This window comes from Lutjanus erythropterus, chromosome 4 (assembly GCF_056507025.1).
Source record: "Lutjanus erythropterus isolate fLutEry1 chromosome 4, fLutEry1.hap2, whole genome shotgun sequence".
Lineage (NCBI taxonomy): Eukaryota > Metazoa > Chordata > Actinopteri > Lutjaniformes > Lutjanidae > Lutjanus > Lutjanus erythropterus.
In genome coordinates this window covers 40,989,966-41,012,164 of record NC_139320.1, presented here as the reverse complement: position 1 = coordinate 41,012,164, position 22,199 = coordinate 40,989,966, and the positions used below count along the sequence as shown (strand labels likewise).

The 22,199-nt window shown below is 38.8% G+C and overlaps 1 protein-coding gene across 2 annotated transcripts in view; it reads right to left on the bottom strand.

The window, feature by feature from the left end:
* The window catches only part of robo1 (roundabout, axon guidance receptor, homolog 1 (Drosophila)), a 328,311-nt gene that overhangs the window by 294,461 nt on the left and 11,651 nt on the right, over positions 1–22,199 (bottom strand). The window lies entirely within an intron of this gene.

Genomic DNA, 22,199 nt, shown 5'->3' with positions numbered 1-22,199 from the left:
GAGAAAACAACAATTACTGCAACAGCATGACCACAATACATAAAACATCTCATTTCTAATGACATTTTTAGAGCATTAGTGAATACAAAGCAGCTTTCATGACAAATGACTAACAATTTCCCATCGACTCCCTTTACGTTGTAATAGTATGGTGGATGAATCCATAATTTATAATCCGATGAGAGTTCAGTCTTTGAATGTTAAGAAGATTGCAAATCGACTTTCTCTGTGGTGAAACTCTTACTCAGTATTTTCTTCTTTTGTTCACACAAACAGCTAATATTGACTTAGGTCACTTTTCGGGACATTACATACACTTGCATTTACTTCTGGAGACTTTAACTTTATTTCATGTTGAGAACTCCAAATGTCACACAAATAAATACTTTAAACATGAGCTCTCTGCTCTGTGGATCTCTCTCTATATATCGCAGTTTTATTCTTCACAATTTAAAAGATATGCAAAAATGGCACAGACAGTAAAAAAAAAAAAAAAAAAAAAGTCAGTGCAGGGAGAGTTAAACAACTTGCCTAACCTTAACATAATCATAACCTTAAGCACTGAGCCAACAATCTGCCTTTTCTAGATTTCACAAATAATACAAAAAAATGCTAGCAGTAAAGCCGCCCCAAGATCCTAAAATGTTTATTGTGGGGTTATGCCTTCCCACCCAAGTCATATCAGGAAATGAACATACTCTTATGAGGATGCGTTTCTCCAAGCAAAGCATTCTGTCACTTTATCTAGAAGAATATTCAGGGGCCACAGGTGGGCCAATGGCTTGGAAAAATTAGTAACTGCTATGGTATGGAGAAGGTAACTTATATCCTAAATGAGAGAGGTGAAACCTTTGAAAAAAAACAAAAAAACGGGCTCTTTCGCTCAACTACTGGGGAATGTTAGTATTTCATAGGCTACAAAGTGATGACAATGAGAATCCATGAGAAATCTGATTAACAGTTATAGGATCAGTTTTTTTTTTTTTCAGCATCTGTAGTCCACTTTAAAATGCCTCTTAAAGTCCACCTCCAGTCATGTTTTAAACAATGTAAAATATTCTTCAAGAAGTCCTAAATTGTCTAATATTTCTTATTTTATTCCAGATATGTCTTTTGACACATGAAAAACACCAAATGATTTTCACTGGAGGGGGTCTTTAAATGTCTGTGATTATGTTCACTTTCTATGATAATGTTGCTTCTGTCCAAGTTTTATTTTATTTTGTTTTTATTTAATTTTTTTTAAACATATTTTTGTAACAATTCTTATCTTAATTTTTCTGTCATGTCTTTTCTATGCCTTGGTTATTTATACTTTTGATATTAGGTTTATGTGAGGTATGTTAACAACAATGTTGTTAAAAGAAAATAAACATTTCGTTTTGAAGAACAAAAACAAAAATACACCTTTCCTCCATAGGCTACACAGCTTTGTCCCCAGATGGACAGTCTGTCTCCAGTTAACTGGTCTGTTGTGTGGAATGAGTCCCTGAAAGTAGGTTAAGTCAGAAACACACACACACACACAACAAAATGCCTGTGTGTCAAACTGATTTCAGACAGGTGAGACAAAAGCGTCAGAGTTTAGTGGTGTGTACGAGACAATACCTCCATGCTGACATCACCTGAGCACAGTGACAGGGACCGTCTGCAGCATGGAAATAAATCGGAGGATTCTCCGGATCAGCCATCTGTGGAACAACCTGTTCACCCTTGTTTGATTACATCCAGCAGGCCAGGCAGCCTCGGCTCTCCTGCTCTTTCTCCATATCTCTCTCTTTCTCTCTTTCACGCTTCCCTCTCTGTACTGCCATGCACTCTGATTTTCTCTTCACAGCCTCTTTTTCCAAGGCATGACACACTCCTTGAATTGGATATGCTTCAGCTAAAATATGATGGACTTGCTTTATCATAAATTCCAAAGGCACTACAGTGGTGACTGAGGCTCGTCAGGCCTTGCATCTTTTGAGATGATGAAGAGCATTTAACATCGCCTCTCTGCAGTAAAAAGGTGAATGTATGCGATAAAAAAAGCTACCAATGGACTGTACACTACATTTTTCATGTTCTCCATCCAATCATGTGTTAAATGTCACTTTAATTCTTCCAAAAATTGCATGCCCTTTTAATTCATGTAACACCAAATGGACACCCTATTTGCCGCAATTATTGGCAGCTCCTTCTTTCTATGCCATCCTTTTCTCCCCGTCTCTCTTTTCTGTAATGGGTTTGCAGGAGAAAGAAGGCACAAGCATACCAATTTGCTCTTATAGCTCTCTTCTCCAATCTTATCTCCAGGTACTCAGTGGACACTCTTGCACTCCTTTATATGCATTTCTTGTTCTCGGAATTAGAAGAGCCTCTGAAAAGGCTGTCTGTCAGATCTCAACCACGGGGAGCTCATTGTTGCAGGGTGTGTTATCATCACCTCTCATTCCTTCAGTGTCATGGCAGAGCCAGAGAATTGTGCGTTATATTTGCACAATTGCTCCATTTGCATGTGATGATGACAAGCGTGTTCTTGGCTAAATTTCCGATAAAGAAGTCCCTCTGGTTAAATGGGAGGATTCCAGTAGCCAGTAGCATGCCAGTATCCTGGAGGAGCAACGGACGAGGTTCCTCCATTTTTCTTGATAATTGTGTCAGATAAACACTGCATCAGCCTCTCACAGGCAATCTGATAAATACCCAATTACCAGTCAGGAGATGGCTGTGACAAGTGGTCGCCAGAGGTCTTCGGTTTGGGAATTGTGGGATACATGGTTTTGAGATGGCCTCCTCAACCCATAAGCAAGCAGCAAGAAGCTGGACTCGTAATTCAACTCATCACTCCATTCCATTTGATTAATGAATGGATGGATTGGAGATAAAGGAAGATTTATTTGAGCTCTGGAAGCCACAAACACGCATGTGAGGATGCATCACGGCGCAATCGATGCCTATTCCTTCTGTACTCATTATTAAGCGTGCTTCCATCAAAGGAAATGAGCATGTTTTACAAGACTTGTTTCAGTGGCCTCCTCTGCGTTCACTACCAATTCAGTGCGAGAGGAATGAAAGGCCCTTATTGTCTCCCTTTATCTGACTCAATGACTGCTGAATGGATTGAAGCCAATTAATCTGGCAGTGACAAGAAGCATTGCTGCTGGCTCAGTGACCAACTCCCACAAAAGACAGGAACCATCAGCAGGAACAGTCACTGCCCACAAATTGATTTTCAGGTGCCTGCTAAACCAAGGCGATGTCATTCAAAACCCGCGGTTTCTCATTGTGACACTTCCACAGGACCCGAGCATTTAAACTCAACAGAGATGAGACCGCCGTGAACAACGCATCATTGTCACCATGGATGAACAAGCACATAACTTTCCCAAAAGTTTTCAGATGCACTAATGAGACGGAGCTCTTATGTGCGGTATCCTTGAACCCAGACAAAGCTCAGGTGAAGTGTTTAAAAGGAGGATTTGCAGGTGACTTAAGAAGAAGCTAGTTTGAGGCCTCTGAGAATAAGACTGAACTTCATATTACCTCTGACTGGAACCTCTACTCTTCTCTGCTTAATCTGTTTCTCTTTCATCTTGTGCCTTTGTGCTTCTCAAGCACTCTGCACAGTCTTACTGACAAACAAGGGGTGAGGAAGAGGAGGAAAGGTATGGGGACACAGCAAAGAGGACAGAAAAACAAATACAGTAAGTACAACCACACTAAAGAGTATTTATTGTGGCCTCTTTATAGGATCCTCTGTGCAGTTCAATGCAATCTAATACAACTGTTCTGCCATAAAGACTTTTATGATGCCTATAACAGAGATGTGGGCCCAAGTCACATGACTTAGATTCAATTCAGACCCAAGTCAGAAATTTCATGATTTTGGACTCAAAAAAATAAAAGAATAAAAAAAGATGACACTAATAACTTGTGACTCCACTTGCACTTGAAAATACTTTATATGTTACACCACGCCCAAAGACAAAAAAGTATGTTACTAAAAAACTATGCCACAAATCAATTCTTTCCCTTCTTTTCCTGAATCAAGCCACTTTAATGCTATTCATTTTCAGCAAGTCAGCACTTAAGTCCCCAGATCGACTTCGAACCAATCAAATATTATCCAATCAAGTTGCAGTTGTAAGTTGCAAAAGCATTGAGATTGTCAACAAAAAATAAATTGTAGTGTTCAAAACATGCAGGTTGACAACAATGTCCAACTTCAGTCAACATTTGAAGTTACACAGAGAATGAATAAGTGGAGGCTAAAAACAACATAGTTAGCAATATAATGCTTAGCTAATGTCAGCTTAACATCCAACCAACTGTAACTGGAAACTCAGTTACATTATGACTTTTTTAGAACTTGAAACTCAAAGTTTAGGACTTGGGGTTCGTCAGTCTTTATTTGGAACTTAACTGTGGCTTTGTGTGTAAAGACTTGCTTGTGACTGGCAACCAAGGGTTTGGCCGATAATGTTTGGTTTTTGTTAACACTAGCAAAGATGTAGGTGTTAATTAAAGTTTGAGTGGCTGAATGATGTATAAACGTTCACTTCCTAATTCCTAAAATTTTATAAGTCCCCTGTCATTTTGTTATTATTATAAAGCAGCAGCAAAAACAGGGAATGTTGCATTTTCATCAGCTGTAACTTAACCACTCCATGCAGCTGAAATGCAGCTGAAAGCAAACATGAGACAGTAAATCAGGCAGATGTCTGAAAGTACAAACAGCAACGAAGAAGAGAATATAAACTTAAACCACAAAGACTCAGTTATAAGCTACAAAAGTACTAAAAGCTGAATACACAGACACTTTTAAAAACCTTTATCTCTGCTCTCCTGCACAAATAGGAGCTGAGTCTCAGCGTTATAATAAAAATGAATACACAACATAAATACATTCTCACTCCATTCACACACTCAAGCTGTCAAATACGGCAGCTCAGTTTTGCATCTTCAGAGCTCCATGGTCAAGCTGGCAATAATAAATATGCAATGTCTGGTTAGACTTTCAAAATAAAAGCACAAGAAATATTTGGTTAGGTTTAGGAAAAGATTGTGGTTTGGATTAAAATAAGCATGTAAATTATGTAACATGAGTACATAAAAATAAGTTATCGTGACTACTGGTTTCAAACAAGACACAAACCCTGGTCCTCGATTAAAGTACTGTGTTTGTTTAATCCATCCATCCACCCAAGCCTCTTTCATACACAGATGTTCTTACTTTTTCAAAATTTTTATATTGCATCACCTGACTTCAAAGTGCATCATACAGCAACATAACGCTTGAGGAGCACCTCCAGAAATAAAGCTCAAGGCATATCTACAGCCTCATAGTTTGACGCATAGGGGCTCTCACCAAACTGCCATATTCCACATGTTGGGAGTGACAACGGGATGTAATACAACATATCCGTTTGCAATAATAACTCACTGAAAAATGGTTTCAAATGAGCCAAATATATTAGTTGAATTAAGATATGAGATTGTAGCTGTGTTAATTGGCCAAATTAACTGTGTATTGTCCAGAGTTTCAGTATTTTTGGTATAAGATTTTGTGTTGATAAAGTTGATGAATCCTGGTGGTCAGATGCAGGTTTAGACAGACTTGAGGTCCTCAGAACCTATCCTTTAATTGTGCGTGTGCATTAATTTTAAGTCTACATTTCTTCTCATCATTGGGGACACCTGGAATCTGCCTGCATGGCTATTATAAAGCGAGAGTTATTTTTCAAAGTTGTACATTTGTTCTGTACTTTGCTTTGCTGAATAAGAAGAAAGTCTCTTCATTAGAAGTTCTATACAACCAATATTACATTTTTCTGCACTGCCACTACTCACCCACCCACAAGAGAGTCACAAGTTTTGTGCAATTCAAGTTCAGTATCAACAAAAAAAAGTTTTAGACTCCAGAGATCAGCATTAATGTATGGCTCTGTTCTTCTATAAGAGCCTTGTAAAACACATGGACAGTTGCAGGTACAGCAGTGGAGAGATGAAAAAAGAGAGAGGGCACAGGGACTACAGATTCTCTTTGATGAGTCATTGGCTGCAGTTTTCTGAGGTAGCAATATTGTTCATCTCTTGCTTCATATTCACTTAATACAACAACAGTTCTGTGGAGGGCCTAGATGCGTTATTATTTCTATGGGACAAGACAGGGTGTCCATTTGTAAATCCATTACTACTTTTGTGAGTAATCTTTTTTACACCCCTGATGATTACTGACTGAATGGTTGCACCATTAAAACTATAATATAACAGGTAAGTTTAATAACCTTTTTGTGGATATATTTTGAAAGTCTTCCCAAATGTTGCATATTTATTATTGTGTAAAACTGATTTGGTATAAAGTTTGAGAGTAGAGCTTGTATATACAGGTCTTTAATCGTATTGTAATAATTGACTGCAACTATAACTGTTCCTGCTGGCAGTTGGCAAGTTTAAATAGGGACTAGTTTGTGTGGTACTACCCAGTTTTATTTAGTAATCCATAAATCACCACTGTTTACGCTCATGTTATAACTATATCAGGTTTTAGTGATGGAAATCACGGCTCTCTGAACAGAGCAAGAACTTGTGGCTCCATACCCTTCTGAGAGACCTTTAAAAAAAGGTCTCACAATCCTTAGTTTTTTTTCTGCTAAATACATAACTACAACGATAAACAATTATCTGATAAACATTTCATACGATATTTTTTAAGAACCAAATGGCAAAAGAACAAAAAAAAATAATACTTTGTACAAAATACTACTATAGCCAGTTACTCACCCCACTTGCACCTTTGCCCGCACATGAACCTATACCTGATGGTACATCTCTTTCATCACACCTATTGGCTGCATGCACATACACATCAAAAAGATCATCCTGTTTTATATTGATTTACAAAACAGGAAGAAAAAAAAAAGAACGGCTCTCAGGAGCAGCTTCATAGAGCTGTGTTGTGAACAACCAACACCTCACTAGCAGGTCTAAAACTACAAACTGGTGCGAAGCACTGGTCAAAGGTTTCATAACAATATGTGGATGGGAAAGCAGTGGAAATGAGGGGAGTTTGTCTTTACACACAGACACACATGCAAATCTCTTTAAGTGTATGTTGTTGTGTTGTGCTATGTCAGCGTCACGTTTTGATGGATGGTTCCTGAGCCTCTCAAGCACTCTGTTTCTCTCTGTCAGCATGGCTACTCCTTCCTCATAAAAATGCCAACACTGGATTAAGCATCTCACATTCACAGTACATTATGCCCCCTCACTTCATTACAATAAAAGGATTAACCTGCCCGGGATCTGTAAAGTGATCGGTGGGGTGGGTGGATGACATGTGGCTGAACTGTCCTTCCCCCTTAGCGTAGATCACATCTCTCGTGGCCCTCCAAGTCGTGCTACTAATCATCCACACTCTTGTAGGGGTCATGGCAACTATGGCAACACACGGGGGTCGGAAACAAATCTGAAGCCATTAAGACGCCCTGCAGTTGACTTACATAATAGCATGCGCTCCATCCATTCCACTGCAAAAAACCACTGTCCCACTTCATGTTCATCACTACTGTATGTCATATGAAGTATGGGCTGGTCACTACGATTGTTTTTAATGACGGGAACTATTTCAGAAACTGTTTGGTGTGGCCTAGATGTCAGTTTTATATTTTGGAAAAGATAATAAAATTGCTATAATTTCATAGGGGTAAAGGGTCTCTTCATCTAAAACTGGCAAAATGATGGAGATATGAGAAAAACTCAAATTAGAATAAATTAGACGAGCCGAAAGCACTCCAGCATGACTGAGGAGATGTGCCTGGTCACACGAGGCCTCCCCACAGCGATCCGTCTTCTCATGAATGTGATCTGTGATAAATTAAAAGCTGATTATTTCCTGGAGGGAGAAGCCAAGCGCTTGGCCCCCGGCCCCCTCGCTGGCGGTGATGGATTAGTCCACAGTCTGCACTATGGACCTGTCCCCACTGACTGCACAGCCGTGGACGCCACAGGCCTAAGTGCCTCCTACCAAGATGCCATCTCTGACAACTCCTAATTTATTTGAATAAATGCTCTGCCATCTCTTTAAAGGACAATTCCATTTTTTCACGAGACAGATGGATGGTTCTTCGATTTTTTTGGAACTAGTATTACCATACAAACATCCAGCCCCATTTAGCACTGATTCACTATATAGTCGCATTTTTAAGAGCTGGCAAGCTATTCTCATTAACAATAATAGATGTTCTGTTGCCAAGTGGAGAGGCATTTATTAAATACCAAAGCAAATGTTTTCTACTTGAGCTAGCTAGGTTAAAATTAAGAGAGATTAAATTTAAACCTCTCTTTCACTCTGAACCTAGATTGAATTTAAATCCATTGCAGCAAAACTTTTAAACTCCTATTTAAAATGCAACCCAGCATTAACTTTGAACTTACAATTAAAGAGATTTAACTTTTATAATGGCTGCGTTTTTGAGATGGATTGAGCAAAATAATCAAGTTCCTCTGAGAAAGTTAAGCGACAAACTGAACCCAATTGAACTGTATGACGCGTCTCTTCTTTCACTCCAGTTGATCCGTTAAAGCAGTTGCCAGTTGCTGTCAAGCAGCCCCTTTTTTCCTTACTGTAATCGATTGTTTGGCCATATTGCTCCATTAATGCAACAATTTAGCTAGCTAACAAACAGTGTAACACTTTATTAACTCTTTACTTAGCTAGTAAAAAAAAAATTACAACGTTTTGTTGATTTTTAAGCTAGTTAGCAAACAATGCAAGGTTTTGTTAATTTTTCTTAGCTAGCAAACAATGTGATGTTTTGTTAAGGAATACAGCTGAAAATGAAGGGTTTCCACCCTTCTCTATAGAAAGTAGGTCCTGAAAGTATTTTATTTTTTATTTACTATTTTAATTTGGGTAAGCAAGCATTATCATATTGATTAAACTCTTATTTGATTTCAGTTTACATCAATAAACTTGGATTTACTAAACAGACATTCATTTTTAATTGTGCTCTGCTTAATTGAAATCTGGTTTTACTTATTTTAAACCTAGCTTTGCAAAACTCTGATTGGAGCTATCTTAGAATAAATTGATCTTTGTTGGTGCGAAACAGTCTAAAAGATGCACAGAGGGGCTCAAAAGACAGACTAACATGCCTCCATGTAAAACAACATCACTGCAGTCAAACAGCAGTAGGCAGCTGTAGGTTCTGTGTCCGAGCTCGGGGTGCACAGTCCATCGTCTTTCACGTATAGCTGAGGTTTTTACATTATGGTCCCATTCTCATGTGTCCGAACCACTTTCCCTGGGTCGGCATCATTTGGACGGCCTACAGCGCAATTTGTCTGCAGTGATTGGGTCTGCCTGAGTGGGAACAAAGGCGGTCAGCCTGGCTGTTGTGTCTTTTTGTGTCCCATATGTCAGAAGTCTGCTGCACAAACAAAGCAGCAACTGCCAAGAGCACAACAGTCATTATCTGCTGTAGAATGGCTGTCATTATCCTGCTGCAATCATAACTCTAATTACAAAAGTTGCTTTGTAAGCAGGTAGATTATGCAATGTTAATTGTCCGTGCACAATGCGGCAAATGCATGTTCAAATGCCAATCACTATTGTGGCTCACACAAAAGCAGCACACGTTATACCCTGTGCCGTATGTACAGCAACACCATGTCCCTTGACGGCTGGTTTAAGCCCTCATAGTACAGTTGCGTAGCTTCTTGTCATTAATAATATTTAATTAATTAATAGTTGTAATAAATCACCCTTAACTAGATTATCTGACAAAAACCAGTGTGTCTGTTAGTGTAGTTCTAATTGATGATCCTCACCCTTTAAACTGCTCTATCTCATTACTCAATTTCACCACACCATCAGCTGTAGATGTTTGTAGATGTTTTAGGACTTTAAAGGAATAGTTACGATTATGTGAAGTGAGGTTGTATGTATGCTGCTATTCCTCTCAAGGAGAGGAGTAAAAGCACGGAAGCAAACCAATAAACTGCTGCAGACAAAGTCAACAGCAAAAGGTATTTTAAAAGAGACAAAACAACAATCTGGTTTTTTTTGTTTGTTTGTGTTATTGTGTGACTGATTTTGCCTATGGAGTTGGGTTGCTTTGGAGAGAGTAATATTTGGCTTATATAATGATAGTTTCCTGTTGGAAATGGCTGTCTGACAGCAAAGTAAAGCAGTGAAAATATTCAACAGATAATGTACACTTTAATTGATGTTGATAATTTTAGGTAGACGTGTTTTCAAGAAGCTAAAATACAATACGTGCCTCATACAACTCTACATCGAATAATCCAAACTATTCCATTAAACACAAACACTTTGCCGTCTTTCTCATTCTCAAGGTACCACTTCCCTTGTTCCTGCATATATATACCTCATTGACCTGTTTCCTTACTTAATGGGCTTTAAAATCGGTCACAGCCACCGTATAAACAGGCACGGGAACACACTGTAGGGATATAATATTAAAAATCTATAAATAAAACAGATCAAAACTTGACTTTGGCAGGCCAGCCATTATGCTAACCTCACATTTCATTTTGAGGCTAATGAAAACAGATTGTAACCCACTTTCAGTGCTGAATTTTCAACATACAAATGCAGCAAAGGTGTTTACATTTGCTCAAAGACGTGCGCTCACTCAAAGACTTTCTAAACAGAAGCGAGACATGGGATGATTTTCCCAGAGCACAGCAGAGCAGCCTTTTTTGCATTAATCACCGTAAGGGTGCACTTTACGAACCCCACTCTGGCAAATTAAATCTTCAGAATAATATCTCCATCATTGCTGTATTTCTGTGCTCTGACACGAGCATCTATCTGGCTTTGGAAAGCAGCACGGCGGTGCCTGCCAACTCAGAAAGACCTGAAACCATGGGGCAATAAAAAGTGACATCAGCAATGGGAAAGTTAATAGCGTGTTTCAGATGCACTTTCTGGAGGACAAGAGAAGCGGAGGTTTCATTCACTGTAAGTGACAGTGGCTGGCAATCTCCCTCTGCCTCCCATATGCCCTTATGAATTTCAACCTGCTCTCTGTAATAACTTATAAATAGGTGAGGCTTCCTTGACAGACTGTAACGTCTGGGCATCCACTGCATTTACAGTCTGTGTACAGATCATAGTAACAGCTTGTTTTGCTTATTCATCTATTCATTGTGATGTCTGATTGCAGCTGGCAGCTCCCTGGTGTTGTGTGTTGTAAGGACTGTCACATCGCTGGTTGTATAAGCCATTTTCTTTTTCTTTTTTTTTTCACATGAGCCTGTTTCTAACTTTGAGGAGCTCATTTGAGCACAGCTGTCACAGAGGGCCTCAAGCTGAATAAACAGAATATAGAAACACACAGACAGACTGAAGACAACATGACTGCAGGCGTCTGTTTCAAATTGGGCCACAGGCACATTTTCCTCCTCACGGTTCTTCCACAGTACATGTTCCTCGGCTCATTTACAATCTGACATACCTCTTATTGCCTGTGCAGTGGATTGTATTGTATCATTTATCTTTGCAGGCAAAGTTAACCTGGTTGTCATCAGAGCAGTTTGCAAGACAGCTAATTCTGCAAAGAGACATAAAAGAACAAAAGATCCTTTACTCAACTGTATACTATACAACACACTCACACTTTTATCAGACTGAGAATAACATTTAAGAATGCACTAAAGAACCAGCCTAGAAGCAAAATAAAATTGTTAAAAGTGAGGAGAGAATAGACACAAGAGAATAAAACACATTTATCAAGTGGCTTGCTCCTATTTACAGCAAGCCGTAAGAGAAACAGACAATATGACAATATTAATCACACATGCTTGAGCAGGAATAGCCAATCAGAGGCTGTTGGTTTATTAATACCTAAAAAAAAACATGTCAACATTTTACTCAGTGATACCTTCTTTTGCAAAAGCATGAAAACTTATCTCTCCAGTAGCAAGTAACCTATGAACTCCACCCCACCTCTCTCCAAACACAGACTCTGCCGGTCTTTATACTATGGCACATCAAAATAGAATTCTAAAGGGGCACCTCCACAAATCTACAGCATCATAGTTTAAAGCATAAAGGGCACCGACCAAGCTGTTGTATTTGACAAGTTGGAAGTGAGAATGAGCTGGAAATTAATACAAATTTAATGCATTTATATTTATACTGTATTTATATACATTTATATTTAGGCTATAAACAGGTGAGATTGGATTTAGAATAAACAGAATTTTGCACCACATTGACACATGCTGACAATTAAGATGACTGAAGCATGACTTGAAACTGTGTTACAAACATGAGAGGGTGGAGGATCTAATAAAGGATCGACAGCAGTCATGTCAGCGCCCCAAACGATAAATTGAGTGACAAAAACCTCTCTGACTGAAGTAATTGTGTTAATATAGAGTGACAAAGTCTGCATAGAGAGAATGTCAACAAGACATCGACCTTTAACACCAGAGTAGTTTTTTTCAAAAGCATATCCATTATTATTCTCTAACCCTAAACACGTTTATTACTGTAACCATGATGATGAAGGTCCCTAACCTTGACAAAGCACTTAATTTTACTCACACTAAAATCTTTCACTAAACCTAGTCAAGTCATTTTTTTTTTTGTCCAGCAAAACTGTAATCATAGTGTTGTCACATAATAAAACACATTTTTTATCAACAGTGATTTGAGCAGTTTTGGAAGGCGCAGGGAAATAGTGTCGTCCTGCCAATATGACCATCAGATCAGAAAATGCTTCTGTTTGTCATTCTATAGGGAATAAACTAATGAGGTATTTTGTTGTTAAAGGGTGCAGTCAGATTCTGGAGAAGGTTAGTTGATTGTTGAGTCTCATTCCTGGGTTCTCAAATACTTATACTCAACAATCAACCATCTCACCAAAGTGTCCCAGGGGATAGATTTTCCAAAGCCTGAAAACAGAACGAATAGAAAGAACAGAAGTCTAGTTCTCTCTCAGACCACTTGAATTACATTATACTCAAAGGTTATGAAAGTTGCTACTGAGCTGCATTATGGTTAGTGTAGGAGCTTTTGAAGTTTGACTCAAATAGAACTAAAAAAGTCAGGCTGTTCTGTTTTTTATCTGTCTCTTGTGAGTACTCCAAGTGCAATAATAAACTGCTGGAATACCCCTTTAACCTACTAGAGACCAGTGGAGCTCTGTTACTGTAAAGTTACAGTCAATGAAATTTGATAAATATCTTAAATCTCATATAACAGCAAGCAGAAATGAAGGATTTGTACTTTTATCTTATACTTCAAGTCCAAAATCTAACTTCAAGCCAAAAACTGGTGTCAAAAAACCCCTCAAGTGATCCTGTACATCTCAGGAGATGGACGAGTTTAAATCAAAGCTGTGAAATTGGTACAGTGCTTTCTTCCCCTTGCAACATTTAAACCACTGGCCCTGACAGCCCGTAGTGGTAAAACTTTCACAGTCCAGCAAACAGCAGACAAAGATCAAATGTGCGATATGAGACATGAAAACTATACGGGGATAAACATCTGCAGCTGCACAGATCGCCACAGAGCAGGGGAGGAAGAAAAAAACTCAGGTAGATAATGAGAACACAGTGGGTTTGTACTGTCTCTGTGCTGACAGACAGGAGCAGCGGTCCTGAACGTGTACGTGGTTCAACAAGCCTCTGACATGGTGAGCCCTTCTCCTCGGGACTGTCAGCCTTCAGCAGAGCACATCATCACTCCATGAGGATTTCATCACATTAGCCTAAGCCGGGCGCGTAGATAGAAGCGGCAGCCATAGTGTATCATCCACAGGCAGACACACAATCACCAATTAGAGCTATCACGCACACTGTAATTAGCAAGACTGACTGATTTGAGCTTGTGTAAAATGTATTCATATTATCCAGATTACAAATAAGCACATTCATCTAATTAGCTCACATAGCGCACAAGCTTAATTAAAGTTAATACATTATGATACCCCAAAATCCAGAGATTACAATGCTCCAAGGTTCTAGTTAATTAGGGTATTCACACGTTGACAGGCAGGGATCACAGCCTCCCTTTCCCTCAGCCAATTAAAAGTGAGGGTCATAGTGGACAAAAACTTTGTTTGTTCTGAGTTTCTCTCAGATTTTTCTACAACCAATTACAAAACGGTTACATTGTGTCAAACAACAAAAATAAAAACAGAATGCAGTGATTAGAAAAACTTGTCAACCCACATTCAATTTAATACAGTACAAAAATAAGATATTTAATGTTTAAAATTATTGCATTTGTTCTTTTTTGTAAATATACACTCAATCTAAATTCAATGCCTGCAACATGTACCAAAAAAGTTAGGATTGGTTCATGTTTACCTCTGTGATAAATTATCTTTTCTTTTAACAACGCTCAACTGAAGACACTAATTGTCGAAGTTTTGAAAGTGAAATTCTTTCTCTTTCGTCCTTGATATAGGACTTTAGATGCTCAATAGTCCAGGGTCTCTGTATTTGGTGCTTCAAAATGCACTTTTTCAGTGGGAGAAAGGTCTGGACTACACTGTTTTTTACACAATGCAGATTGTGTCTTGGCATCGCAAGGTCATCTCTGAAAAAGACGTCTGGATGTCAGCATATATTGCTCCAAAACCTGTTGTTCACAAAGTGGTGAACCTCACCTAATCCACTCTTGCAAACAACTGAGCATTTGGAGGATGGCTCTTTAAATCCAAATTATATTGTCAACTGTTACCAGTTAATCTTTTGTTGCCCCTGCCCCAACTTTTTTTTGGAACTTATTGCAGGCATCAAATTCAGAATGAGCATATATTTACAAAAAAACAACAAAAGGTATGAGTTTGAATATCAAACATCTTGTCTTTGTACTGTGTTTAATTAAATACAAGTTGAAAATGAGTTGCAAATCATTGCATTCTGGTTTTATTTACGTTTTTGACTATGTCCCAACTTTTTTGGAACTGGTGTTGTAGGAGCATCTTCCTCACAGGAACATTCTTCCTGCTCCTGAACACTCGTGTTTTCATGTGCCAAAATATCTTTACCCTCTTCCAATCCTTCATGTCTTTGTTGCATGAAATGATACTACCAGCCAAGTCAAATTGGCAATTACAGAGCCTGTCATCCTCACAGCTCCGCCTTTAGTGTTTGTTTACAGCAAGCTTACAAAAAGGGCATTTTGAGATTCCTCCCTCTGTATTTATCTTGACTGTGGCAGGCAAATGGTGAGGAAACTGAGCTGAATATTCATTGTATCGCAAAAAGGACTTTCACACTTGGTGGAATTAACTTTGCACTCATGCTCCCTGTAGCTGCATTAACATAAAGTGGTTCATTACAGTATTGCACGGCTACCAGACCAGTGTTGCTATTAATGGAGGGGAGTGTATCTGAAAGAAAAGCAACCATGTTAATTTGTTGTCAGGATCTTGGTGTAAATCAGAAAGAGCAGAATATGGCCTCCTGAGATGTTGCCCTTATTACCTTGAATGTCTTCCTCTCAAGAGCAGGTGACACCCACACTGTGCTAAAATGACACCAAGAGTCTTGTGCGCGCGCACACACACACACACACACAGAGAGAGAGAGAGAGAAATCTCCACCATGTTTAATAATTTGAGAGCATATGAGGACAGCAGCATCAAAGGAATAAAAGGAATAAACTCATGCTGCATTTCTGCCTCCATTAAGAAGATGCCAGGAGAGAAGTACGGTACACACAAAATATGGGATTGAAAAGTTGCACAACAAGCTTGCTCAATTGTTATTGGAGCACAGAGCAAAAAGGGGTGGGACATTAGATGGGTGAATTAACACCTCATATCATATTTGCTAAATCTGTACAAAAACTAAAACATAAAAAAAATACCCTGCGATTTTACAAAGATTTATGTGCCAGACTAATTCTTTGTCCAGAGCAGCGATTTCCTGCACTCACCACTGTTTGCCTGGCAATTTCACAAACCAAGACTTCAGGAAGTTACTGATCCCCGCCAAGAAAGAGTTAGGTAGAATGATTCTGTATCTTTGGACAGAGCCAAGGTAGCGGTTTCCCCCTGCCTCTAGTCTTTAGGCTAGGCTAAGCTAACCATCTGCTAGTGGTAGCCTTATATATTCAGGACAAATATTAGAATGGTAACAATCTTCTCATGTAACTCTCAAAAAGAAAGTGAAAGAACATATTTCCAAAAATGTCAAACTACTCATTTAAGAAACTATGACCTTATCATCTATGTAAGATCAGGACATGTACATATTTCTCAGGCCCAGAAAGTGGACAGAAAGTACAGCAATAGAGTTTTTAGCATTTTGAGTGTGTCAGAGTTGAAGAAATGAGGATTTACAGAGAGAAGACGAGGGGTTTAGATTTTATATCTCTCTATTTTATGGCTTTATTACTGATTTACTTCTTCATGGATTTATTTTAATCTCTACAGGAACAATGCACATTGATCAACATCACTGTAAATGTGCCGGTGTTAGCTGAGTGGATAATTGTTAAAAGCTGTCCCTTGGCCAGATGTTAAATTATCCATTAAAATAACAGCAGAAGAAACATTTAAAGTCATAAAAGGGGAACACAAAGCAGCTACATAAATGATGAAAAGCTAAAGGGCAAGTTACCATAGTTATAAAATATTACTAGAAACAAGTAGTGCAACAGTTAAAGCAGGAAGCATGGATATAAGTTCAAACGTTTCTACAATCCTTTACTCTAACTTCCCAAGCTGACTTTGGAGGAAAAAAGGTGGTTAATAAATGCTTACTGTATAGTGTAACACTTTCTGAATATTCATTAAATCTACGAAAAGACTACTTAGAATACTTAACAGGGCACCTGGTGTTAAAAAAACTGAAATATACTATAGTGAATCTTCACTGACTGTTAGATCTTTTTTTTTTTTTTAATGCAATGAAATGCATTAAAAGGCAATGCTCAAGATATAGATGCTCCACTATCAGAGCTTTCCTGGGTGTGTTTTAGTACTTTAGGAGCATAAAAGGTAGAAAAATTAAATCACTTAAAGGTGCAGTAAGCAATTCTGGAGAAAGAGTTTGGCTTGGTCTGAGCCATCAGCCTAAAGTGTCGGAATTTTACAACCTGGGAATGAAACTTAACAATCAACTATATTTCTCCAGAATCATTTACTGCACCTTTTAAGTTGGTCAAAGATGGAGTGATGAAAAAGAAATATCCATGGCAATCAAATAAGGCACAGACAGAGGACTGCAGGTGTTTCTTTTTACAGGACAACATTAAAGGTACAACACATAGCATGTTGTCTGTCTCAGAGCACAAAATCCATGGAGGTCTAGCATGATCTAAATGGGGGAAAGCACTAAAAGTAGAGGCACTGGAAACATTTTAAATGGATCAGTAGGGTTGATTAATCTATTATTGCTATGATGGGAGAGAAAAACAGTATCTATAATAAATTATTTGATGTACATAAATGTTTTTGTTGTGGTCTCTGTGGCCACCAGGTGACACAAAAGCATCATCATCAGTACAGTGTTAACTTACACTACAGTGACGATTCTAGCAAGCCTGTCAAAGTTTAACAACCAAATAATCCTTCTGCTGTCTCATTAGATTTATAGCAGTGAAAGTTAGGATGCTGTTGTTCCAAGACAATAGTTGATATAAAATTGGTGAATGTCAGTATAGCAAGCATATTGTGGAAATAATATGCGTCCATAACACAAGAACCAGATATTCAGAAGTACTTAGCAAGTGAACAACATATTACTCAGTGGCCAAATGGTCAGACTTTACTAAAAAGTTTGGTGATTAAAATACAGGTGAGTTAAGTGGAGCACCAGTTACAGAATTTCAACAAAAAGGACGTGAGTGAGAAAGTAAAGAAATAAGTCATAATTGCAGTGTGTGTTTTACACTGAACATGCTGATCAAAGGATGCTAATGGCCCAAAAGCTGTGTGAAAACAGGCAGTATAATGGGACTCTTTGGGGATAAAGATATTAACTTAATTGACAGTGACAAGTCAGTCAAACTTAAAGGGACAGTTCACCCCAAAATCATATTCTTCCTCTAGCCTGTAGTGTTATTTTTCCATCTAGATTGTTTTGGTGTGAGTTTTCGAGATGTGTACTTTCTCTCTAATATAATGGAACTAAATAACACTCAGTTTGTGGTGCTCAAAGTGCCAAAAAATACATCTGAAAAATTCATCAACAATGTCTCTTTCCAGAAATCATGACCCAGTTACTCAAGATAATCCACAGACTTTGTTTCTGCTAAATTACATTTGTCAACCGTATCACAGCACAGTAAGAAGCGTGCCTCCACTCAGGGACCAGAAGTCACAGCTCAGCCAAGGAGAACAGCATTAATGTTTACAACCCCACCATCATGAGCATCTTCATCATAATCAGGGATGGAATGAGGAAAAGGATAAAGATACCCAGATCAAGGATCTTCATCACTTAAGCCATTATGGAGTTGGATTTATTACTTTCAAAGTGGCATTTGTTTATTTTGTTATGACATACCCAAGTCTTGCTAAAGAAACTTTTGTTTGATTTAAAAAATCAAATATACAAGACTGCAAATAAAAAATAGCAGTAACATAAACATTTATTCTCATGAATGTTTTTTCCATAAATATAAAAGTATTAAATTGGTGTTTATGTAAGTCTTTACTAATTACTTGTTCATTTTTGCTGGCTTCAACAAAAAACAAAAATGAACTAAACAAGATTTAAAATAATAACAACAATAATAATCCAAATGGATTCAGACATGTTCCTGTACACTCTCTCGCTTCCTCAGACGTGAAGGCGCAAATGTGGACACAGACACACAAACTAACCAGCAGACAGACTCAGAGGGTATTCCTGTCTCCTGAACCCTGATGTAGATGGATGCCCCTGGCTGCTGATCCTGAATCTACATTAGGTCATTACAATAAGCAGCACGGCCAGACGAAGCCCGCAAAGTGGAGGGAGCAGAGCAGCCTGGGAGGAGAACTCCTCTCCCAGCCCTGTGGGGAAACAACCCGGACACAGTCATCTGTCTTAGTTACACAGGAGTTAGACCCACTGACACACAGACAGAGGAAGCGGGCCAGCCCCCGCAGTCGCTGCTGTGTTGTTATGATACTGCATTAAAGAAACTAATAGAGTGCATCTAAAAATATTGAAAATATCACAGAGGTCTGGCTGAATATAATGGATGACAAAAGTATCAGGGTATTGGGGGTTGTTGTTTTGTTGGTCAGCTGCTAGCAAGGGTGCAGCAAGGTTAGAAATAACCTCGCTTCAACACAGGTGACTCCTGACCCTGGGCATCAGGTGAAGGCAATATGTGGAGGTTGAGGGTGGACCAGGTCACGCCGGAGAGACAAGCAGAGATGAGAAGTCTGGGGAGGAGGGGGAGGAGGGGCGAAAAGGCGGGACAAGGGCGTCACTGCAGTGAGCTCTCACTCAGTCACCCCGGGGCGGGCTGTGTTTACGGAGCTGTCAGTCACGTGGCGAGGCCTCTCCCAGGGGACGCGGGCCACCAGGGCGATGAGAAAATAATAGCTCCTTCTGTCAGAGCTTCGAGGGACAGGGGTCTGATGGACACCACTGGGAATTAGAGCCAGCCTCCGGGACACATCCCGTCCTACACTTAAACACTGGCAGGATAGACACTCACACACACGGGACAGAGAGGAGGAATAACATACCAGTCCCGTCAATGATATCAATATCCATGCTAAGAACCCCCAGTATTTGTCCTTGTCTGTCTTTCTGATATTACTGAGATGATCATGTTAGAGATGATCAAGTTTAAGTCTTTGCACTTCAAGAACTCAAAAACTATATACACACACACACACACACACACACACACACACACACACACTATATATGCCTGTGTGTTTGTATATATATATATATGTATATATATATATATATATATATATATATATATATATATACATATATATATATATACACTTATAGATGGGGGGGGGGGGAATAAGCCAGACACCACTCTCCAAAACAACCAAAGTCCACAGGCAAATCAGTCATTTTACCTTGCAGAACACAACAGTTCCTTGTCTATCTCTGCCTCCATCTGTTAGTTTGTTCGTGTTTTTGTGTGGCTTCGGTGTTTTGAAAGGATAGTTTGGATTCAGTGAAGTCACACAATATCACAGGCAAACTAACAGCAAGGCAACAGTGGACCTGTGTTCTGTGAGGTAAAACTACTGATTAAGCCTATGGACTCTGGTTGGATTGGAGAGAGTGATATTTGACTTATAAAACAAATGTTTCCCATCAGAAAAGTCTGTCTGATGAAAAAGTGAAATGGTGAAAATATTCTAAATATAGTGTACACCAGAGCTAAACAATTAATTGAAGTTTTATGTAAACTGGAATCTGGCCATTCAATAAAATACTGTAATAAAATAAAATCACAGAAGGCACAGTATTCGTTGAAGGCAAAATCTGTGTCAAAATACTATTTTAAATTAAAAACTCATTATATCCATATACAGATACAGATTTTTCAATGAAAATGAGAATAATGATACAAAAATCCCTCCCTCTAGTACTGCAAATTATACTGCATTTGCAGTATCAGTCAAAATAACTGCAATTAGATATTTTCTACACTTAAACACACATCTAGTATTACTGATAATTTAAAAGGACCTTTTTTAAGTGTCTCAAATACCTTTCTGTGCATTATTATCCATAGGTAATACACAGACTATGTTTAAGTAATTCATACAACCCTACCTCGAAATAATCTGAACTATCCCTTTAAAGGATGACGCTGCTTATTGTGTTCTTGTTTTTTTTGGCAAAATTACCTTCTCTTTGTGTGATAATGTTGCTGTGACAAAGGACTTGCTTGTAAACATGTCTCAAAACTGAAACGTGAAGTGACTTTCAAGAAATGACGAAACACTCATGAGCCCCCTCATTATACGGATATGTGCTCATTGTCTCCTGGGTGTGATTTTAGGTCAGCATAGATCGTCAGTGCAATGTCAGCCAACTCTCAAATGTCTGAGCATCTCTAAATGCATCAAAAAAGAGAGTGCTCACAACAACAAGGAATTTCATACAGGCAAAAAAAAGTGATTGATTACCTATCACGGAAGATTTTCAAGTCTCTGCAAGTTAATTTTGATATTGCAGTAGAATGAATGCCGATCAATGGCTGCCTGGCAGGGAGGAGAACAATCTAAAAAATTGTGGTAGGTTTTGGAAAATGGTCTTGTGTGAATTATAGTAAGTATACACAATTTGGAGTGAATGGGATAAAACTACTGATTTGCTTCTAAAGCAAACTAGCGCCCGACTTGACATATAAGCAGTGAGGCAGACTTGCAGTGTAAAGAAATACCATCCAGCTGTATAAAAGAGCTTCAGTATAGCCCTTGGTGATGAGCAGGATTGGAAACCACTGCTCCATCCATAAAATCTGACTTTAAATCAGGCTGAACCACCATTAAAAGGGTTGAAAGATAGCCTAGTGGAGCTCATCATTAGTACAAACAGTCAGAAATCATGGGGTAGCATCTGTTTTCTGCACATCCTCCCACATCAATGCTAAGAGCAGTAGGCCTCAGGGAAGATGGGCGTATAGAGGGCTATTCCCCTGTCCCTTACCATGAATAACAATCTCTACCTCCAGGTAATTAAAGGGGACAAACGATGTTCACGGGGCCACGCCAGCCCATCATTAAACAAAGCAACTATTGCACGGGGCATGTGTATACACATGAGGAGAAACAGGCTCTTCACACACCTGTCCAGGAAACATAATGGCCATTGATTTGGAGTGGAAGAGAAGAGAGCGCATTTCACTATATCTATTACACAGATTAATCCTTGTATCTTTTTATCTACCTAGCTCAATGCAAAGCTGCATTTTTTTGTCCCCAGCTGCCGCAGATGGGACGTCTGCTGCCTTTGTCTCCGCCGTGACAAGGTGATGTCTCCTTATATATGACCTGGCCGCTGTGGGTTACCTCTGATCCCACACACTGCATACATTTTACAGGACACATGAAAGAAGATGCATATGCATTCTCACTGCTGACAGATTATTCACATTCATGTGCAAGTGGACTTTTACATCACACAAATGAATTCTCACACATACACAGAGCAGTGTTAATTTTGTTAGAGGGCAACCATTATATTGGTCAACCAATACTATCAGCCTACTATCAGAATACACTTTTGAAGAAAAGTAGTAT